The sequence below is a fragment of the Panthera tigris genome, chromosome B4, assembly GCF_018350195.1.
Source record: "Panthera tigris isolate Pti1 chromosome B4, P.tigris_Pti1_mat1.1, whole genome shotgun sequence".
In the NCBI taxonomy this organism is placed as follows: domain Eukaryota; kingdom Metazoa; phylum Chordata; class Mammalia; order Carnivora; family Felidae; genus Panthera; species Panthera tigris.
Window position 1 is genome coordinate 103,695,702 of NC_056666.1, and position 24,390 is coordinate 103,720,091.

A 24,390-nucleotide genomic window follows, 5' to 3' on the forward strand; every position below is an offset into this window, starting at 1 on the left:
CCCTGGTCACTTATCTGTCTGCATCTAGTTGAAAGGATAGGGATAAGGAACCTGGGAAATACAGTTGCAGTAAGAAATCAAAGATGAAAGAGAATGGAGTCAAGATTGAAGGAAGAGAAAATTAAATACCTGTGATCAGAGAAATAGCTGATTCCTTTATACCATTAAGAAGATTTATGCTACAAATTCATGTGTGACTTAATCACATTATTTCCCTAATATCTCAAAAATAGGAGTCCTAACAAAAACAAAACAAAACAAAAACAAGGGGCTGAAATAAGCATGTGATGACAACATTAGACAACATTAAAGGAAGGATAAGGGAGAAGAAAGGAATGGTGTGATGGAAGTTTCCATCAGAAGAAGCTGACTTTGAACAGGAACTCAATGGGCGATGAATTTCTACATGCATATTTTATCAAGGGCCATAAATGATAAGGCAACCACAAGGAATGCTTGCCAAGAAAATTATTAAGTTGTCTTCACTGTAACAAATATATTGTATATCATATTTTTCCATAGTCAGCATCCCTTTGAGGAACTTCCTCTCCCTCACTCTAGCTCCAAAAGAGGCTTAGAAAGACTGCTTCCAATGAGATAGAAGTCTTATGGAAAATTAAGGCAATGTGGATTTAGAAAGATATAATGGTAGGGTCCAAGTCCTTGATTCTATCATTTGGGCCACATTTGAAACTACATGTTCTCCTGCCTGCAACTTTAAATTTCTGCCTCTCAAAAACAGGAAGATCCCAATTAATATGCCTGCATTGTTAAGTCTATTGTAAAAGGCTCTCCCTTTCTGTCTTGCTGAAGTTCTTTATTTCACTACCATGTACACCATAAACAATCAAATCATTTAAATTATTTGATCTAACAAGTTCTTTAACGTTATCATTAAATCATTTAAGTAATCTTATGTCCTTACATAATAAAAGTAAAGTATGAAACATTTATAAACTGGCAAACATTTTTAATCTAAAGGTAAAATATAACTTTTAAAACTGTTTTAGAATTTTATGGAATGAACTGACAAAATTAGGTAGTAAAGTAGCTAAAATACTAGATAAATAGAAAAAAAAACACACACAGCCATTGCACTGTTTATAAACACACCTGTTATGACCATGACAAAAAACAAAGTTCTATTCATATTAAAAGTTATTTCTAAGTACATTTAAAATGAAAGAAAATAACGTTAAGTACATTTTGAGTTAATATATGCCTTTCTAAATAGACATACATATAAAGTACATTAAAGATAAACATTTCTGATGTCATTATCAGACAGGTAACAGAGAAACTGATTCAGATTTAAAGTAGTTCAGCCATTTATTTAATGCATTGCCATTTTTTAATTTTTTTATTCTTTTTAATTTTTTTTAACATTTATTTATTTTTGGGAGAGAGAGAGAGACAGAGTGCAAGTGGGGTAGGGGTGGAGAGGGGGGGAGACACAGAATCTGAAGCAGGCTGCAGGCTCCGAGCTGTCAAGTACAGAGCCCCATGCGGGGCTCAGACTCACGAACCGTGAGATCATGACCTGAGTGGAAGTCAGACACTTAACCAATTGAGCCACCCTGGCACCCCTGCATTGTCATGTTTTTTTTAATTATATCTGAAGATTTCTTGGTATCATAGATATGAAGATTTCTTGCTATCTTAGATAAGTTGAGCAAATTTTCACATTTCTAAAATTTTAAGCCTTTCATGATAGTTATCATCTTCAGAAAAATTAAGCAAAAGAATTTAGAAGATGAATTCAAAGGCATTGGTATTTATGATTTTTAACATGTTGAATTAAAGCACACTAGGAACTCATGACTCTAAACAGAGTACAGATGTACATTCTTACTGTTTATTCATTTAATTGAAAAAATGATTTTTTGAGCTTATGTGCTGTTTTGAGTATAAATTAGAAAAAAGTGTCCTACTTGGATAGATGCCAAAATTATAGTTTATCTATCAGTTGATGCAAAAATAAATTTTTCAGGTGTGAATAATGAGCGTAAGTGTGCATGAATGTATTTATGTTGTAAAATTAAAAGGTGAGATAAATAAATCTTTTGAGGAACACTGAACTGAAAGTGAGTCCATTTTTTGATGGTTCTTGAATAGTTTGCAAAATATAACTTAAATCCTTAACAAATCCATCTATCTTGTTACTTAGATATCTTTCTATATAGATAACAAAAGTACATCAAAAAGTAAAAAAAATTGATTTCCTAGAAACTTTGTTAACTTACTATTATAATAATGTTGTTTGACTAAAACATTGAAAAAAACTGATTTTTAAAACTAGTTACAGGATTTATTTAACTATATTACATACCACGTTCACTTAAATAGCTTCATTTACATCTAATAAAATATCTACTACTTAAACATTTATTACATACCATGTAAATGTTTTATAAACATTAACATTATTATAGCTTTATAAGGTACTTATTTCTTTTCTTATTTAAGAGGTTAAAAAGTTTATGTAACTTGGGGCGCCTGGGTAGCTCAGTTGATTGAGCATCTGACTTCGGCTCTGGCCCTGATCTCATGGTCCGTGGGTTCAAACCCTATGTCAGGGTCTGTGATGACAGCCTGGAGCCTGCTTCAAATTCTGTGTCTCCTTTCCTCTCTGCCCCTCTCCTGCTCTCTCTCTCTCTCTAAGAATAAACATTAAAAAAAATTTTTTTTAAAGTTTATATAACTTACCCAATATCATATAGCTATCAGGAAGTGGTATTACAAACATACTCGCAGGACTGCAAACCTGTGTTTTTTAATACCAGCCATAGGGAAATAGCTTTACCCTTGCATTCTGGTTACCTTGAACATATCCACATGGGCCATGTAGGCAGAGTTAAACAACAGGCTGGCCTAATTCTTACTGGAATGTCCTGCCAGCCTTCTGAGAACATAACAAGGTAGGCAGTCTTAGAAAGAGCTTCCATACAGCTGTTTCTCATTTGCCTCTCTGACACCAATGAGGCAGGGAACTTTCCACCTCATTCTTCCGCAACCTAGATCCACCTGCGAGCTGTAAAACTGCTTAGATGCACTATGGAATTTGCTACTCCCCGTTGCCTCTTCCTTGTACTATTGCTGTCATCTGGTCCACCCAATTTAGTGTTGTCCTGTGGGACAAGAGACCAGGCCAGGAAGAGTGAGGTAACTGATGTCTAGGGCACACAATTAAAGGAGGCATTTGTTCCAAGGGTCATACAAGTACTGACCTGACCCTGCAGGTGCAGGATCCTGGCAGTGAGTGCCTCCTTAAATTTTATCCTTTAGGCACCTGATTCTTACAGGTGCCTACAGGAGCAGCGTTGGCATCTGTACAATCCTAGGAGTCAGTGACTCCTCAAAGTTTGTGCCCTAAGCACCCCACCTGTCTCACCAAGTCCTGACCCTCTGAGGGATATGGAGAGAGCTAACACCATGGTGACCTTGGTCATGCTGTGTATGCAACAGACTCTTTCAATACATTTGACTTGTTTCCCGGTTGAACTTATAAAAAGATGCCAAGCCAGCCTAGTGCCTGCCCACATGCTGCCGCTCAGGTACCATTGCTGCTAAACACCTGTATGACATCACCTCCGCTATATGTGTTGCTATCATCTGCTGACTAGGATCCTTCACTATACAAACAATTTTATCTCTTAACATGATTTTAGATCATGAAAGTTTCACTTGTCCTGCAAGGTGTCAAACACCTAAGAGACATTATTAGTCCTTGACACAAGCCATGTAAAGGCAGCCTCGTCTAATGCAGGAGAGCTCTGCTCCTAGGTCAGCCAAGGCTGGCTTATGAATCAGAAGTCTCAAGTCTTGGGAAGGTTGAGCTGCAAGAGCAGCAATTAGTGTCAGGGCTCCAAGAAGTGTAAGATTTGAGGGCAGCCTGGACCCCGAGGATCGCATCAGGACAGGTTAAATAAACTCCACATTGTGCTGCACTGGTGCTGTTGGTTACCCAGCTGCACCCTCCTCCCCGTGACTCCTTCTCCAAGAGTTGACATATTTTCCCCCTTGACAGACACTTTGAATAATGGAGCTTAGGGATTAATCATGTGGTTTTCAGTGCACATCACTTAAGTTCGCTGTTTAAGTCTTGCTTCCCCTGCACACAGGTGGGAAAAAAAAAGATTTTGGGATTGAGGTCTCCCTCAGGGCTACTGCCATATCCTTATTTTTATCGCTAAAGAGTGGATCAGCCAGGTACGGTCAAAGAAAAGATGTTAAAATAGCTTGGGTATCAAATACGTTAAAAATGAAGAAAATTAAATTCTAAATAACACACTGAATCTAACACTGCACATGCCATAAACCCAGACTATCTCGAAATCTGAGAGTTGCATTTAAATTAATATCAAATTTTCAAGTTGCACACTTCTAAAAAATCACTTTACATAATATAAAAATACTTAAAACATTGTAATATTGTTATCAGCTACTGATATTTTAAATTTTGGTTTATACATATTTAAAATTTGGGACCATTTTAGAAATTGTTTGAGGGAAAGTGATTCAGTATCAATACAGAGTGCATTAAAATAATCTATCAAAAGTCTATCAGTATAGTGAAATCAATAAAAAAAAGATATCAACCATTTTCACTGCATGATTATATTTATAATTTGTGCCAAGGCATTTAAAAACACTTAACGGGGTATTTTATGTTTGTAGAGAAGCTTACAAAATTTATATATTCAAAATATCAAAATTAAGCATTTCTCTCAACCTTTTTACAGAAAAATTTCTCGAATGTCCCTCATCTCCCATTCTCTCTTCATGCAGCTTTTGTCCCCACTGGATCACTGCAACCCTCTTATTAAGGCTGCCATTGACATCCAATTGGCTGAATCAGTGGTCAACGTTCATCATCACCTTCCTTGATCTTTAAGCCACATTGACAAAGCTGACGGCTCCATCTTCCTTCAAATACTTTTCCTCGTGGTTTCCATTTAGTTTCACCCTCTATATGATTGTACTGGCTACCATGGCTTTAAATATCATGTATGCTGATGAATTAGGAAATTACATATTCAGTTTCAACTTATCCTCTGAGATGCACACTGCCTACTCTGATCTCCACTTGGATGTATTATAGCCATTTAAAATTTAATAATGCAGGAAATATTTTGAAGATGGCGGCGTAGGAGGACGCGGGGCTCACAGCGCGTCCGGCCGATCACTTAGATTCCACCTACACCTGCCTAAAGAACCCAGAAAACCGCCAGAGGATTAGCAGAAGGGTGTCTCAGGAGTCAAGCGCAGACTAGAGGCCCACGGAAGAGGGTAGGAAGGGCGGCGAGGCGGTGCGCGCTCCACGGACTGGCGGGAGGGAGCCGGGGCGGAGGGGCGGCTCGCCGGCCAAGCAGGGCCCCCGAGTCTGGCTGGCAAAAGCGGAGGGGCCGGACAGACTGTGTTCCGACAGCAAGCGCGACTTAGCGTCTGGGAGGTCATAAGTTAACAGCTCTGCTCGGAAAGCGGGAAGGCTGGAGGACAAAGGGAGGGAGAGCTGCTGAGCCCCCGGACGGCAGAGCTCAGCTTGGCGGGGAACAAAGGCACCAGCGCCATCTCCCCCGCCCATCCCCCAGCCAAAATCCCAAAGGGAACCAGTTCCTGCCAGGGAACTTGCTCGCTCCGCGCCAACACCCAACTCTGTGCTTCTGTGGAGCCAAACCTCCGGCAGCGGATCTGACTCCCTCCCGCTGCCACAGGGCTCCTCCTGAAGTGGATCACCTAAGGAGAAGCGAGCTAAGCCTGCCCCTCCAGCCCCCGTGCACCTTGCCTACCCACCCCAGCTAATACGCCAGATCCCCAGCAACACAAGCCTGGCAGTGTGCAAGTAGCCCAGACGGGACACGCCACCCCACAGTGAATCCTGCCCCTAGGAGAAGGGAAGAGAAGGCACACACCAGTCTGACTGTGGCCCCAGCGGTGGGCTGGGGGCAGACATCAGGTCGGACTGCGGCCCCGCCCACTAACTCCAGTTATACACCACAGCACAGGGGAAGTGCACTGCAGGTCCTCACCACGCCAGGGACTCTCCAAAATGACCAAACGGAAGAATTCCCCTCAGAAGAATCTCCAGGAAATAACAACAGCTAATGAACTGATCAAAAAGGATTTAAATAATATAACAGAAAGTGAATTTAGAATAATAGTCATAAAATTAATCGCTGGGCTTGAAAACAGTATACAGGACAGCAGAGAATCTCTTGCCACAAAGATCGAGGGACTAAGGAACAGTCACGAGGAGTTGAAAAACGCTTTAAACGAATTGCAAAACAAAATGGAATCCACGATGGCTCGGCTTGAAGAGGCAGAGGAGAGAATAGGTGAACTAGAAGATAAAGTTATGGAGAAAGAGGAAGCTGAAAGAAAGAGAGATAAAAAAATCCAGGAGTATGAGGGGAAAATTAGAGAACTAAGTGATACACTAAAAAAAAATAATATACGCATAATTGGTATCCCAGAGGAGGAAGAGAGAGGGAAAGGTGCTGAAGGGGTACTTGAAGAAATTATAGCTGAGAACTTCCCTGAACTGGGGAAGGAAAAAGGCATTGAAATCCAAGAGGCACAGAGAACTCCCTTCAGACATAACTTGAATCAATCTTCTGCACGACATGTCATAGTGAAACTGGCAAAATACAAGGATAAAGAGAAAATTCTGAAAACAGCAAGGGATAAACGTGCCCTCACATATAAAGGGAGACCTATAAGACTTGTGACTGATCTCTCCTTTGAAACTTGGCAGGCCAGAAAGGCTTGGCACGATATCTACAGTGTGCTAAACAGAAAAAATATGCAGCCGAGAATCCTTTATCCAGCAAGTCTGTCATTTAGAATAGAAGGAGAGATAAAGGTCTTCCCAAACAAACAAAAACTGAAGGAATTTGTCACCACGAAACCAGCCCTACAAGAGATCCTAAGGGGGATCCTGTGAGACAAAGTACCAGAGACATCACTACAAACATAAAACATACAGACATCACAATGACTCTAAACCCATATCTTTCTATAATAACACTGAATGTAAATGGATTAAATGCGCCAACTAAAAGACATAGGGTATCAGAATGGATAAAAAAACAAGACCCATCTATTTGCTGTCTACAAGAGACTCATTTTAGATCTGAGGACACCTTTAGATTGAGAGTGAGGGGATGGAGAACTATTTATCATGCTCCTGGAAGCCAAAAGAAAGCTGGAGTAGCCATACTTATATCAGACAAACTAGACTTTAAATTAAAGGCTGTAACAAGAGATGAAGAAGGGCATTATATAATAATCACAGGGTCTATCCACCAGGAAGAGCTAACTATTATAAATGTCTATGCGCCAAATACCCGAGCCCCCAGATATATAAAACAATTACTCATAAACATAAGCAACCTTATTGATAAGAATGTGGTCATTGCAGGGGACTTTAACACCCCACTTACAGAAATGGATAGATCATCTAGACACACAGTCAATAAAGAAACAAGGGCCCTGAATGATACATTGGATCAGATGGACTTGACAGATATATTTAGAACTCTGCATCCCAAAGCAACAGAATATACTTTCTTCTCGAGTGCACATGGAACATTCTCCAAGATAGATCATATACTGGGTCACAAAACAGCCCTTCATAAGTTTACAAGAACTGAAATTATACCATGCATACTTTCAGACCACAATGCTATGAAGCTTGAAATCAACCACAGGAAAAAGTCTGGAAAACCTCCAAAAGCATGGAGGTTAAAGAACACCCTACTAACGAATGAGTGGGTCAACCAGGCAATTAGAGAAGAAATTAAAACATATATGGAAACAAACGAAAATGAAAATACAACAATCCAAACGCTCTGGGATGCAGCGAAGGCAGTCCTGAGAGGAAAATACATTGCAATCCAGGCCTATCTCAAGAAACAAGAAAAATCCCAAATACAAAATCTAACAGCACACCTAAAGGAAATAGAAGCAGAACAGCAAAGGCAGCCTAAACCCAGCAGAAGAAGAGAAATAATAAAGATCAGAGCAGAAATAAACAATATAGAATCTAAAAAAACTGTAGAGCAGATCAACGAAACCAAGAGTTGGTTTTTTGAAAAAATAAACAAAATTGACAAACCTCTAGCCAGGCTTCTCAAAAAGAAAAGGGAGATGACCCAAATAGATAAAATCATGAATGAAAATGGAATTATCACAACCAATCCCTCAGAGATACAAACAATTATCAGGGAATACTATGAAAAATTATATGCCAGCAAATTGGACAACCTGGAAGAAATGGACAAATTTCTAAACACCCACACTCTTCCAAAACTCAATCAGGAGGAAATAGAAAGCTTGAACAGACCCATAACCAGCGAAGAAATTGAATCGGTTATCAAAAATCTCCCAACAAATAAGAGTCCAGGACCAGATGGCTTCCCAGGGGAGTTCTACCAGACATTTAAAGCAGAGATAATACCTATCCTTCTCAAGCTATTCCAAGAAATAGAAAGGGAAGGAAAACTTCCAGACTCATTCTATGAAGCCAGTATTACTTTGATTCCTAAACCAGACAGAGACCCAGTAAAAAAAGAGAACTACAGGCCAATATCCCTGATGAATATGGATGCAAAAATTCTTAATAAGATACTAGCAAATCAAATTCAACAGCATATAAAAAGAATTATTCACCATGATCAAGTGGGATTCATTCCTGGGATGCAGGCTGGTTCAACATTCGCAAATCGATCAACGTGATACATCACATTAACAAAAAAAAAGAGAAGAACCATATGATCCTGTCAATCGATGCAGAAAAGGCCTTTGACAAAATCCAGCACCCTTTCTTAATAAAAACCCTTGAGAAAGTCGGGATAGAAGGAACATACTTAAAGATCATAAAGGCCATTTATGAAAAGCCCACAGCTAACATCATCCTCAACGGGGAAAAACTGAGAGCTTTTTCCCTGAGATCAGGAACACGACAGGGATGCCCACTGTCACCGCTGCTGTTTAATATAGTGCTGGAAGTTCTAGCATCAGCAATCAGACAACAAAAGGAAATCAAAGGCATCAAAATTGGCAAAGATGAAGTCAAGCTTTCGCTTTTTGCAGATGACATGATATTATACATGGAAAATCCGATAGACTCCACCAAAAGTCTGCTAGAACTGATACATGAATTCAGCAAAGTTGCAGGATACAAAATCAATGTGCAGAAATCAGTTGCATTCTTATACACTAACAATGAAGCAACAGAAAGACAAATGAAGAAACTGATCCCATTCACAATTGCACCAAGAAGCATAAAATACCTAGGAATAAATCTAACCAAAGATGTAAAAGATCTGTATGCTGAAAACTATAGAAAGCTTATGCAGGTAATTGAAGAAGATATAAAGAAATGGAAAGACATTCCCTGCTCATGGATTGGAAGAATAAATATTGTCAAAATGTCAATACTACCCAAAGCTATCTACACATTCAATGCAATCCCAATCAAAATTGCACCAGCATTCTTCTCGAAACTAGAACAAGCAATCCTAAAATTCATATGGAACCACAAAAGGCCCCGAATAGCCAAAGTAATTTTGAAGAAGAAGACCAAAGCAGGAGGCATCACAATCCCAGACTTTAGCCTCTACTACAAAGCTGTCATCATCAAGACAGCATGGTATTGGCATAAAAACAGACACATAGACCAATGGAATAGAATAGAAACCCCAGAACTAGACCCACAAACGTATGGCCAACTCATCTTTGACAAAGCAGGAAAGAACATCCAATGGAAAAAAGACAGTCTATTTAACAAATGGTGCTGGGAGAACTGGACAGCAACATGCAGAAGGTTGAAACTAGATCACTTTCTCACACCATTCACAAAAATAAACTCAAAATGGATAAAGGACCTGAATGTGAGACAGGAAACCATCAAAACCTTAGAGGAGAAAGCAGGAAAAGACCTCTCTGACCTCAGCCGTAGCAATCTCTTACTCGGCACATCCCCAAAGGCAAGGGAATTAAAAGCAAAAGTGAATTACTGGGACCTTATGAAGATAAAAAGCTTCTGCACAGCAAAGGAAACAACCAACAAAACTAAAAGGCAACCAACGGAATGGGAAAAGATATTTGCAAATGACACATCGGACAAAGGGCTAGTATCCAAAATCTATAAAGAGCTCATCAAACTCCACACCAGAAAAACAAATAACCCAGTGAAGAAATGGGCAGAAAACATGAATAGACACTTCTCTAAAGAAGACATCCGGATGGCCAACAGGCACATGAAAAGATGTTCAACGTCGCTCCTTATCAGGGAAATACAAATCAAAACCACACTCAGATACCACCTCACGCCAGTCAGAGTGGCCAAAATGAAGAAATCAGGAGACTATAGATGCTGGAGAGGATGTGGAGAAACAGGAACCCTCTTGCACTGTTGGTGGGAATGCAAATTGGTGCAGCCGCTCTGGAAAGCAGTGTGGAGGTTCCTCAGAAAATTAAAAATAGACCTACCCTATGACCCAGCAATAGCACTGCTAGGAATTTATCCAAGGGATACAGGAGTACTGATGCATAGGGGCACCTGTACCCCAATGTTTATAGCGGCACTCTCAACAATAGCCAAATTATGGAAAGAGCCTAAATGTCCATCAACTGATGAATGGATAAAGAAATTGTGGTTTATATACACAATGGAATACTACGTGGCAATGAGAAAAAATGAAATATGGCCTTTTGTAGCAACATGGATGGAACTGGAGAGTGTGATGCTAAGTGAAATAAGCCATACAGAGAAAGACAGATACCATATGGTTTCACTCTTATGTGGATCCTGAGAAACATAACAGAAACCCATGGGGGAGGGGAAGGAAAAAAAAAAAAAAAAAAAAAAAAAGAGGTTAGAGTGGGAGAGAGCCAAAGCATTAGAGACTGTTAAAAACTGAGAACAAACTGAGGGTTGATGGGGGGTGGGAGGGAGGGCAGGGTGGGTGATGGGTATTGAGGAGGGCACCTTTTGGGATGAGCACTGGGTGTTGTATGGAAACCAATTTGACAGTAAATTTCATATATTAAAAAATAAAAAAAATAAAATAAAATAAATAAAATAAAAAAATAAAATTTAATAATGCAAAGTCAAACTTGATTCCCACTTCTAACCCTCCGGCAAATTAAGTTCCTGTCCCGGTGCTCTCCATCTTCACATCACCTTTCACCCAGCTTCTCAGCAAATCCTGTCAATTCTATCTTTAAAAAATGGCTTGGGGTGCCTGGGTGGCTCAGTTGGTTGAGCATCCGACTTCAGCTCAGGCCATGATCTCACGGTTTGTGATTTCGAGCCCAGCATCAGGCTTTGTGCTGACAGCTCAGAACCTGGAGCCTACTTCCAATTCTGTCTCCCTCTCTCTCCGCCCCTTCCCCAGAGACTCCCACTCTGTCTCTCTCAAAAATAAATGAAGATTAAAAATTTTTTTTTAATAATTAAGTAAAAAATAAAAAATGGCTTGACTTTGACTATTCCTTACCACATACATTCCGACCATCCTATTTCATTGGACTGTATCAATATTTCTCCCTTGACTAAAGAAATAGCTTAACTGTTGTCTCTACATCTGTCCATGTCTCTTCTTTCCCCCACGTATTCTCCACACAGCAGTCAGGACTATCCATTCAAAATGTAAGTTACGTCAGATTCCTCCTCTGATCCAAACCCCCAGGGAGGTTTCCATTAATCCTAGAATAAAACACAAATTTATTACCATGTCCTGCAATGTCTTGTAGTGATCCGGCCATCTCTCTGATATCATCCTTTTTCCATTATCCAACTCTCTCATGCCACCCAGTCACACTGACCCCACTGTTGTTCCAAAAACAGTCCAAATATGATGCCTATCTTAGGGTCATGTTTACACATGCTTTTCATGCTTCTCAGAATACTCATTTCCTATACATCCTCCTAATTAACTCACTCCATCAGATCTCAGTTTAAGTATCAAAATCTCAAACAGACCTTCCCTAACTGTCTAAATCAGTGAAAGTTCCACCCGGAAACAAATGGCAAACTCAAAAACATCATAAAAGAGCAATTAATACAAGGATGCTTTACAGAGGTACCGATGGTTCCATGGATCCAGGAGAATAGGGAAGCACAGGGATTAGTAATAGCTGGAAGTTTTACCCAACCCTAAATCCAAAGAAGATAAATGAACAATGTTGTCCAGAGCCCAATAAAGGGTGAACACCTCCCGTCACTCTCTAGAACAGCTTGCCACACAGTAGAAGCTCAATAAATACTTTTTGACTGGATGAATGACTGACTGAATAAAGCACATAATACCATTTTTATACACAAAATAGCTGAGGCTCAGAGTATAGAAATGATGAAGAATTTCTCATTTTTGTATAAATATATCACTTTGAAAGATGGCTCAAGGCAACAGTGTTTGCACTACCCATCTTTATAGAATGCCTGAATGAACAAACTAATAAATGACTTGCCCAAGATCAAACAGCTGGTAAATTCTGGAAAGAAACTTTGAAATCCCAAGTGTTATAACCCCAAGCACCACGTACATTTTTTCCATTATACATCACTGATGACACATCCTACTAAAGGAAAAGGCACTCAACTCTGTATTATCTTAAGGCAACAAATTTCTATATATCCCAGGGTTTCTAGTTCATAAGAAGGAAATATACAAAATGACTTAATAGATAATAAACAATATATTAAATTTATCTTCTGGTGAAATACTGCCAATACTTCAAGTTAAAGACCTGACACCTTAATCATTATACAGTGATATGCTTGAAAACTTGATCTAACATATATGCTTAGCAATAATAGTTCAAACACATTAAACTACAAGTCCGTAATGTTTTTTATGTAACATCTCATAGTGTGTAGGTTCACAGCCCTGAGGAGTAATAGAAGAAAAAATTTCCTTAAAAATCATTCAGTTTTTCACACAATGCTTAATGGAAACAAACTTCCATCAGAGAACAGCATCTCCTTGAAGCAAGCATCCAAATAATGAAGCTGAGTTTGTTAATGAGGCATCTTTCTCCTCTACCAGACTTCAGCTGTTAGTGTTTCCTTGGCAACTTTACAGGGTAAATTTCCTGGGAGGCAGAGAAGCAGGAAACACACACAACCAGTTTTATAAACCTCCTTTCCTACAGAAGCCAGAAAAAGCCCTTTGTAGTCATTCTTTGAAATTAAAAAAAGGAAAATATCTACACTTTTACTTTGACCACAGTCCAGCCCAAATCTGAATGTTCCATGAGCCACACAATTCTTTCATAAAAGAATAGGGGCACCTGGGTGGCTCAGTTGGTTAAGTGTCCGACTTCGGCTCAGGTCATGATCTCACAGTTTGTGGGTTCGAGCCCCGCATCGGGCTCTGCACTGACAGCTCACTGTCATGGGATCAAGATCTGCATCAGGCTCCATGCTCAGCATAGATTCCCTTTCTCTCCCTCTGCGCCTCTCCCCCACTCACTCTATCTCTCCATCTTTCTAAAAATATTGTTAAAAATTTAAAAATTAAAAAAAAAAAAAGAATGATTGAGCCTATGTGGTGACTGTGCTGAACATGAAGAGCATGATGGTAAATAAGTCAAGGTCATAGCTTTCAAAGAGTTCTGAGTCTGGTAGGGAGTCAAAATGACAAAGACAATTTAGTCAGTATATGTATATTGTACACATAATAAGCACAAGGCATCACACAGAATTTGATGTATGGGATCTAGAGGCTATGACATGCTTTCTCAGTTCAAGGATCTGTTCAATCAAAGAGTGTGTCAACCTAAGAGTAAAAGTAGATCTTTCAATCTAACAACATGAGGAAGAATTCTGAGAAACAAGTTGTTAAAATTATACTATACAAGTGTTGTAGGAGTAGATTTTATAGGGTGACAATAAGTTTCAGTATTTGTTTTTGAATGCATACTGGGTAAGTTTGTCCTAAGACCTTGGCTGGGTAACAAAATAACATTAACTGGGCACTGACTATACCAGACACAGTATAAACAGCTCTACTGTCCTACTACATAGCATCTTAGCTCTTTTAGATGTAATTTCCATCATTTTTAAGATGGAAGAGAGTCTTCCCAAAATCGCACAGCTAATAAGTGTTCAAATCTAGAAAGGCTGACTCCAAAGGCAATGATTTCTAACAATTATGCTCTCTTAAATAAGTGGAGGTGTGGGGAGAAAACGGGGAGAACTTCCTGGGATGCCACATAATGACTTGAGAGAAAACATATTTATTCAATATTTGTGGAAAGAATGAATTGACTTGCAAACAGAATTTTTCTGAAGTGAAGTGGATCGCCTCTGATGGGAAAAAGAATAGCCTTGTTTGACCTAAAGATATGAGAGTGAATGCCATTGAATTTAGCAAAAAAGTACAATTCCAAAGATTTCTGGCATATATTTGTAATTTCAAAGCATTGTCCTCAAACTCACACCTAAACAGGGCATCTAAAATGTAGCAAAGACACAATTGTGCTAGTGTTGCATGGAACAGGGTTTTCTGAAGAAAGTACCAAAGAGATTTAAGGTTCTGCGCCTTTTCTATGAAATACCTTCTCTGAAACGCTTTCCTTTATGAATGTTTTGTGTGTTACTTTTTCTTTTTCTATTCCCTTCCATATGGCTCAGGTGATAAAGGGAATCTTTTGCTGAATCCTGACTCAGTCTCTGTCAGCTCCTCTTTGCCAACTTTTATACACTGATGTATCCTTGTTATCTCAAACTCGACAAGTCCAAATCAGACATCATCTCCTCTCCTCCTCTGCAATTACTATGGTCAGCTGCCTCCCATTCAATTTCTTCCCCCAGTTCCTATGTTATTGGTCCTTCCAATAAACATTCAGTTGCCCGATCTGGATTTCTGGAGGTTCAATAAAGTCTTCCCTCATCCTGATATCTATATACCAAGCCAGTTCATTTTTCCTTCTAAAATATCTGCTCAGCTCAATCTATTGCCTACTTTTAATAACTACTGCATTCACTGCCTTAGTTTAGAATCTCATTTTATTTTTACCCCAACATAGGCCTTCTCCAAAATAGTGTATTTTTTGAGTTATTTTTTCCACTCTCACACTCATACGATCTCATCTACTGAGAAGTGATTCTCAAAGAGTGGTCTAGGGGCCAGTAGCATCAGCGTCACCGGCAACTTAGAAATATATTTTCTTCAGCTTTACTCCAGTCTTACTGAATTGGAAACTCTGCTTAACAAGCCCTCCAAGTAAGTCTGATGCAGGCTAAAGTTCGGTAACCACTACTCTAGAATGATGTGTTTCAAATACAAATATGTGTAGATTATTCCCAAATTCAAAATTCTTCATAAAGTCCCCATTCTTCTTAGGAAGAAAAAATATCAAGTGTATTTATGCATGAGGTCTTTCATTATATCATTATGGACTACTTTTCTCATTTTACCTTTCACCACTTCCTCAAAGAACCCTTATACCCTTATCATAATGAATCCTGTACTTCCTTTGTTGTGTCAAGTGTTTTCTTACTTCTATGCTTCTGCATCACAGACGCTAGTGCCTAGAAAGCCACCTCCCTCCTCTGGATAAATCTTACCCTTTGAGATACACTGCAGGCATCATCTCCTCTCAGGAGACTTTCTTGAGTCCCTCAAATGAGACTGATGGTTCTGCTGTCATCCCCAGTATTCTGCACCTAACTCTATCACAACTTTATTACACTATTTTGTAATTGTCATTTTACTCATGTGTCTTTCCCATTCATTTGAGGGTTAAATCAGCTCAGTACTGTACTTATTACTTCTGTATCCTAAGAAATTACCACAAAACACAACCAATAAATGTTAGAGGAATTTGATACATTTATGTTGAATTTAGCTTCCTATGAATTCCTTCTGCAAGGAGAGGATGAGCTGATTGGCTGACATTAGTGCTTGGGACTGCTTTGAAATGTGCATTATCCTATAATAATAGATCTTCATTCTTATTACATATTTGTTTCATTAGTGTAAAGCAACCACTGAGGAACTGATTACCTTTGAGTTTACTGCAGAAATTCAACTTCTGGATGACAAGAGTGATCAGATATTTTTGTTAACACAACAGAGGCACCATCCCAAGAGACCCTGCCTGAGCCCTTCAATTCTACCTCAAGTCTGCAAAATGCAATACATATGAAAGAATAAATACTTCAGTGATTAGGAGAATAGGTTCAAGCCTATGTTCACTACTTACTAGCTGTGTGAACGCAGGCAAATTTCTTTATGTTCCTCATGTAAAATAAGTCAATCTATGTCCTAGTACCTATCTTAGGAGGACACTGGAATATTAATTGTGACTGTTCATGGAAAGTTACTTATTGACAACTTATAGTAAATATTCAATTAATATTAGTTATTACTATACATGAAATAATGCATCGACAAATTAGATTATAAACAAGTAAAATAAAGATAGGTTATCAACACAGATTACATGGTATACATTGAAACAGATATGGGTTATCAACACAGATTACATGGTATACATTGAAACAGATATGGATTAGAATACATATGGATAAGACCCAGATACAGATTAATTCTAGCTATAAATCTCCATTAAATTTATAGAATGTATTTTCCCTGAAAGGCAAAAGACCCTAAATTCTGTATTTTACCTCCTCAATGCACCCTACAATTTTTCAGGTATTTTTGTGGCTTTGGTTATTATAAATTTTCACCATTAGTTTTAAATATATAATTTGTATTCTTCTTACTAAAATTTGAGCAATCTTTTTGCTGTAGAATTATTTACTGAATAAAATTCATACCATCAACCTAAACACAACTTATTCCTCTTTCAGTGTGTGTTATCTGACATCACATATTTATGTACCATAGTGGGCAGCTTTCAGCCTGTTCAAAATGTGCTATAGGAACTGAAAGAAAAGATCTGTCATTTAAAAGAGGATATCAATGCTATAATCCTAGATACACATAATTTATGGGAGATTTATCTATCAGCCTTTGTTGGTTGAGAGTCAGAGACTCAATTACTGTGATCTTAGTTTACAATGAAACCTCCAATTATATTATACTTAGTCTTCCCCTACCAGACACAAAACACAATAACTAGGAAAAAATACAGTATCTTACCCTTAAGAAAAACCCTTATCCGGTTTTATTTTTAACTCCATAAATAAGAGCCTAAAATATTTGCTGGGTTGAAAAACTAACTGGAGATTATCCTATCTAAGGTGATTTTTAAAAATACATCTATCCTTCCAACAACTATTATCTGGAATTTCATTAATTACACTAAAATACCTCAACACCATTTATCATTTTGACTTATAAATACTTGCAAGAAAGAATTGCTTGTGAACTGAAAACTAAAACAGAGCAAATAATTTATTAAAAAATATATGTATATTAAACACATAATTCTAATAAGTATCTAACTATCTCTCTCTCTTAATATATTTAAGTATTTGGCCAATTAACATTAATAGTTTTTAAGGTAATTATGAGAAGCTGGCAAGAGAGCAAATAAAATATTGTCAAATACATTAAGTTCATACTTTCAGAAAAGTTTGGCACGGGTTTGTCAGCTAAACATTATGTATTGCATGCGCATACTTTAATTTTGGAAATGACAGCCATGGAGGAATCAGATAGAACTAGGGGAGAGATGAGAACTTGAAAACACAGGAATCAGTAGCACTATCTAAAATCAGATATGCAGGGCACCTGGGTGGCTCAGTCAGTTGGGCGTCCAACTTTGGCTCAGGTCATGATCTCAAAGTCTGTGAGTTCGAGCCCTGCGTCAGGCTCTGTGCTGAGAGCTCAGAGTTTGAAGCCTGCTTCGGATTCTGTATCTCCCTGTCTCTCTGCCCCTCCCCTGTTCAAGCTCTATCTCCCTCTGTCTCAAAAATAAATAAAAACATTAAAAAAATCAGATATGCAAAATTTTCAGAATGGAGTCTAATCTGAATCTAAGGGATATGCAGACAAATTCCCTTTGCATTGCTATTTAGTTTGGCAGGAAAAAAAAAATTACCAAGTTCTAAATCATAAGAAGTAAATTTCAAATTCACTTCCTATTTTTTCTGCTTTTGAAATGATGAATGATGATTAGAATGGTAACTAGAAATAGCAATTAAAACATATGATTTCTCTACTTTTCTTCTGGGCAGCTCCATTTCAACTGATGCTACCAAAATTCTGATATGAATCAATGTTTACGATATCTATATCATACTCTCAAAATACTATTAAATGAAAGGAAATGAACTCACTGAAATGAGAACATAAAATGCATTGATGTTATGCTGCTAAATTAATTGAGATTACAATATAATGCAAGAGTCTTCTAACTTGAAGACTTAAAGAGTCAATGACAGAATGTTCTATAATCAGTTTATGCTCTATAGACAGCCTTGTTTTCTTCTACTCATTTGATCAGATTCCCTAAATAAATAAATAAATAAATAAAGCCAAGCTTCACATTTATAATATGCTTTGATTTACTATGATTTAAAATATTTTGTATTCAGATCTTTCTTTTCCTTCATATTTCTGGAATATATTTTTCACTATTAATTATTCTTCTCAGATGTAACAGAACATTCAACTGAGCCACACAGCCAGGTTAAGAATTCCAAAGTGAACAGAACACTAAGTCTCCTGGGATTAGTGCAATAACAAAGAAGTATGAATCTTTCTCTTGCTTAAAGCCACCCAGACAGAAAATGGAGACAATCCTCCATTTCGCATGGCACAGTGTTAACTGAAACTGGTAGATGTAAGAACCATGTCCTGACTTCGCATGGCTCTGTGGTAACACAGCTACTGTATGAAGCAAGGACACCACTCTCTGGTTCTGACACCCACTGGTTTCAGGTAACACAGTACATGGAAACTAAGGACTGCCTACAGTTACACTGTAATGGTACATCATTCTTTATTTCTCTGCCTCCAGCATCCCCAAAACTGGATTGTGAATCCTGAATGCATAATGCAGTGGCTATGTATAACCCAATATTAAAGTTAAAAACTGTCTCAATTTTAGTTTGGCCCAAAACCAGGAACAATGTTATGGTGACAAATATCCCCACATCCTCAAGCAAGGAGCTACACCAGGCCATGCTAGAATACTATTAAAAAAAAAAGTTTCTGCCAAAATTCACAGGCATCTTGTCTTAAGAGGGGCATTATTGGTTATATTGGGTAAGAAAATCTTTCTATACATATATTCTACTATAATGAAAACATTTAACATGGGATCTAACCCTTTAAAATTTTAAGTATATATTAACTATAGGCATATGTTACACAATTCCCTGGAACTTACTCATTTTGCATAACTGAAACTTTGTACTTGTTGATTAGCAATTCCCCATTTCCTCCTTTCTAGAGTCCCTGGAAACCACTATTCTCTGTTTCCATGATTTTGACTATTATAGAGACCTCATATAAGTGAAATCATGCAGAATCAGTCCTTCTGTGACTGGCTTATTTCACTTAGCATAAAGGCTCAAGCTTCATTCATATTGTTGCATTTGGCAGGATTTCCTTCTTTTTTAAAGCCATATAATATTTCATTGTACATACATATGTATTAATGTGTGTGTGCACAGCATATGTGTATATATGCACATGTGTAAGCATACATTTTCTTTATCCATTTATCTATTTAAAATTTTTCCACATTTCTACGTAAATTGTGCTACACCGAAATCTTTTCAAGATCCTAATTTTAATTCTTAGTTGGATAAATACCCAGAAGTGAGACTGGTAGATCACATGGTAGTTCTGTTTTGAATTTTTTGAGGAACCTCCATACTGTTTTTGATAGCAGCGGCACCATTTTGCATTCCTACCAACAGAGTACAGGGTTCCAATGTTTGCATATCTTCACCGACATTCGTAATCTTCTTCATGCACAATGCAGTATCTTTGCCTTCAGGATGTGTGGCAACTTCAGACATGGGCACTAAAACACATCCCTATTTCTTTGATTTTTGTTTTCAGTTTATTTATTACAAAGACAGTGCACAGAAGAGGCAGAGAGAGAGAGAGAGAGAGAGAGAGAGAAAGAGAGAGAGAGAGAAAGAGAGAGAGAGAGAGAGAGAGAGAGAGAGAGAGAGAGAATCCCGAGGAGGCTCCACACTGTCAGCGCAGAGCTCAATGAGGGATTCAAACTCATGAACCATGAGATCATGACCTGAGCCGAAATTAAGAGTCAGATGCTTAACCGACTGAGCCACCCAGGTGGCTCCCTATTTCTTATTCACTTACCCCAACAACACACACACACACACACACACACACACACACACACACACACACACACAATCCTGAAGACCACATTTGGGCTACACAGGTGGGAGTACATGCTGAAAGGTAGTTGACCCAAGAGACTTCCTAGAAGGGTTAAGTAACTTAGCCTAGGGATGGATAAGTGGAATTTCAGGGAATAAGAAGTGTATTGATTTCTTATTGTTGCTGTAACAAATTAGTACAATTTAGTGGCTTAACACAACACACATTTATTCTCTTACAATTCTGGAGGTCAGAAGTCTAAAAATCAAGGTGTTGGCAGGGCTGCGTTTCTTCTGGAGACTTTGGGGAGAACTCTTTCTTGCCTTTTCCAGATTCTAAAGGCCATCTGCATTCCCTGTTCCATGGCCCCACTTTCCAACTTCAGAGAGCAGAACTCCAATCTCTGTTCTACCTTTACATCTCCTTTTTCTGATTCTAATCCTCTCGCCTCCCTCTTATAAGGCCCGTTAATGATTACAGGAACTCATCCAAATAATTCAGAACCATCTCCTCATCTCAAGATCCTAAACATACTTGAAATGTCCCTTTTACCACATAAGGTGACATATTCACAGGTTCTGGGAATTAAGAGGTGAATACCTTTGGAGGTTTGCTATTCAACCTACCATAAGGGGATATTAAAAATATAAGCCAGAGTAGGCTTAGCCTGTATCACAGGAACTGTAAGGATATCTCAGATTCAAAACAAACAACACTTTCTGACCAACCCAGCCAGAAGTGACCTCTTCATCCACTGACCTTCCATTATATTTTTTTCATGTACAAATTGTCATACATTGTTTTCTTTTTGTATAAAATTTTAATTTCCTTAGCAGAGATTTATCTACACCTCTCTATGTTCTATAATCTCTTAATATGTCAATTCAAAAACCCCAAATTCAAGGAAGGATGCTTGGAGTATACAGTTGTCTGTGCAGTGGAAGCAAGGTGTTCTTAAAGCCTCTACCAAAAAGGATTCCCTTTTAGGTCCCATTACTCATTATTCTCCTATTCTAAGGCACTGAAACCTAAGACGTAATTAAAAGATAACTCATTATTGGAATTACTCACTAACACTAAGTGAATCATTTCAACATATTCTAACCCATCTTAAGTACTTCCAGCACAAACTCATTGGGAGGAAGTACATTAAGTTACTCATTCTTTTACTGTCTACGCTGCATTTGCTAAGCATCTTGAACACAAAATAAGATTACTTCAACAAGTACCTACTGATGGATAATAGCTCAAAGCAAACTTTAATCAGTCGTAGAGAAGAGACAAGTCATTTCAGACCCAAGGAGAGAATTCCGTAAGGAAGAAAGTTATCAAAAAGGGAAAGAGAAGAAAAAAAGATACATCTCCCTTCTTCCACAATATTAGGGGTTTTTTTAAGCTTATTTATTTATTCTAAGAGAGAGAAAGAGAGAGAGAGAGAGTGAGAAGGAGTAGCAGAGAGAGAGGAAGACAGAAAATCCCGAGCAGGTCCCATGCTGTCAGCACAGAGTCAGACACAGGGCTCAAACTCACCAACCGTGAGATCATGACCGGAGCCAAAACTAACAGTCAGATGCTTAACTGACTGAGCCACCCAGGCGCCCCTTCCACAATATTGTTTAGTATGTCTTTGGACACTGTGGTAGAAAGACTCTAAAATGGCTCTCAATGATTTCATGTTCTGGAATTCATGCCCTTGTGTAATCCCTTCCCCTTGAATGTAAACTGGACCTAGTGAAAATGTGATAAAAGTAATGGGATGTCACTTGTGAGGTTAGGTTAGGTTTTGAAAAAATTGTGATACCTCTCTCTCTCTTTCTTTCTCAGAACCCTCTAGAGGAAGCTGCCACATTGTGAGCATCCCTGTGGGGAGGTCAATGTGACAAGAAACAAACATCTCGTGCCAACAACCAGCTGGGGACTGAAGCTTGCCAAGCTCATGCAAGTGAACTGAGAAGCAGTTCCCCCCTCACTTGAGCCTGACATTTCTGCAGCCCTAGCTAATATTTTGATTGCAGCTTCAGGGGAGACCTTGGGTCTGAGGACCCAGCTAAACTGCACCAAACCTCTATCCACAGACACCGTGAGGCAATAAATGCTGTTGTTTTAAGCCACTAAGTTTTGAGGCTTACAAAACTGTGTAATTGTTTACAAAAGACTAGATAGCTAATACAGCAAGTAAACCCAATATTCATACATTTCTACTTTATCATCAATTTTATATATTCTCCATATAAGTGCTCTTATAAAACAAAAATACTGCACAGGATTAAACTTTTTATACTAATATATCCAGAAAAAATAAGCATTCCTCTATTTTTTATGCATCTGTACAACTATAATTATATTTTTAAAATCAAAGCAATGTTTGGGGGAAAAAACACTAAGTGATCAATTGATTAGCTGCATCATTGATACTTATCACTATGAATCATAAAAAAGTATGCATAACTCACAATATGCCTTCTTCCAAACACATTTCCATTGTCTTGGCCATTTCTGAATACTAAAGATTCTTAAATTTCTAAGAAAAACATTTTTTGGTGATGATTACTACAAGGTTGAGTTTTGATACCTCAAAGCCTTGTAACTATCAGTTACAATATGGAATCTTATAAAGAAAAAGCAGTTTCTTTTCAATTATGTATGAACAACTTAGTCAAATTGACACAGCAAAATGTTTTAAAAGCACTGTGATTTTTAGCTACTGAATATACCATCAGAGCAGATGACTCATACTTTATTTTTAACCTGAGATATTTTACAACAGAGATTAAAAATACTCCTCATTCAATGTCTGACCGTCTAATAAAAATATGAGCATATCCATCCAATTCATTTCTACCTAGTGCTTTAGTAATAAATAAGGCAGTTTAAAAACATCCTTTTGAGGAAGCACTATAAAGTACAAAAGACACTAAAATTCCTTATAAAGAATTCCCCTTTATATGAGCATTTACAATGATCCGGCCTCTTCTGCACGCGCGCATGCGCATGCACACGCACACACACACACACACACACACACACACACACACACACACAAACCAGCCAGAAACATTTTAAAAACATTTTCCTAAAAACCCTTATCTTTCTGCTCAAATGATCACCATCGATTCCCACTTCTTCTAAATGGTTTTGCATTTTATATCCCCAACTCATTTCCTTAGCCAACTCCTTGACCTCATTCCTTATTTCCAGGACTATTATGTAATTGTCTGAACAAGCAGGGTCCCCGAAAATGTGAGACAAATTTATCCAGAAGTCTGCACTGAGAAAATAGACTAGGAAGATAATCTAATTTCAACATCTTGTGGTTCTGTGTCATATAGTTTGGTGGTAGTGTTAATATGTGGCGTTGGACAGTGTAATTAGGGAATATGAGCTTTCGAGCCAGAATCCCTGGGTTTCAATCTAACCAGATATGGAACCTTAGGTTAGTTACTTAATATCCCTGTGCTTTCCTGTCTCACATATAAAACTTCTGTAATAGTACCTGTCTCACAGGGCGGTAGGGAGGGTAAATGACTGTGCATAGCAACCGAAAACAAGGGTTAGCTGGTAGCAGCACAGGCAGCAAAAGCAGCTGCAGGCGTAGTCACCGCAATATTGTTTTGATGTATTTTGTTTTAAATTCTGAATTACATACTGACAGAGTAAAAAAAGTATGGCCTTTCAATTTTACCAGGTTTGTGGCCTCCAGGCTCTGCATCTCATCCAATCATGAGGACGTGGTGACATAATTTCATCAGGAGACAATGTGACTGAATGAAAAGGAAAAAAGACTGACATATTTAAATATTGGCATACTTAAACCCTGAATATTTGACTTACAAAATCATGAAATAAACAAGCTTCTCTTATGAAGCAGAGGCATAAGGCAGGGTTAATAGATCTCATGATATTTTTACAGGTTTAGTGAGACCTAAAATTAAGCAGGATCTCTTCAAGTCTTCTTGCATTTCTCGGCTTCAGCAAAACTTTTTGTGTTAACACATATTACTGTGCTTTCACTTCTTTGAAGCTTACTTTTGAACAAGCAATTTCTCAAGCCATATCATGTTTTCAATTCTTCTCTCAGAAAAGGAATTAAAAATGTTTTGGA

General features: G+C 38.1%; 1 protein-coding gene across 1 annotated transcript in view; it reads right to left on the bottom strand.

Annotated features, from left to right (window-relative positions):
* The window catches only part of PPFIA2 (PTPRF interacting protein alpha 2), a 487,632-nt gene that overhangs the window by 401,251 nt on the left and 61,991 nt on the right, over nt 1–24,390 (bottom strand). The window lies entirely within an intron of this gene.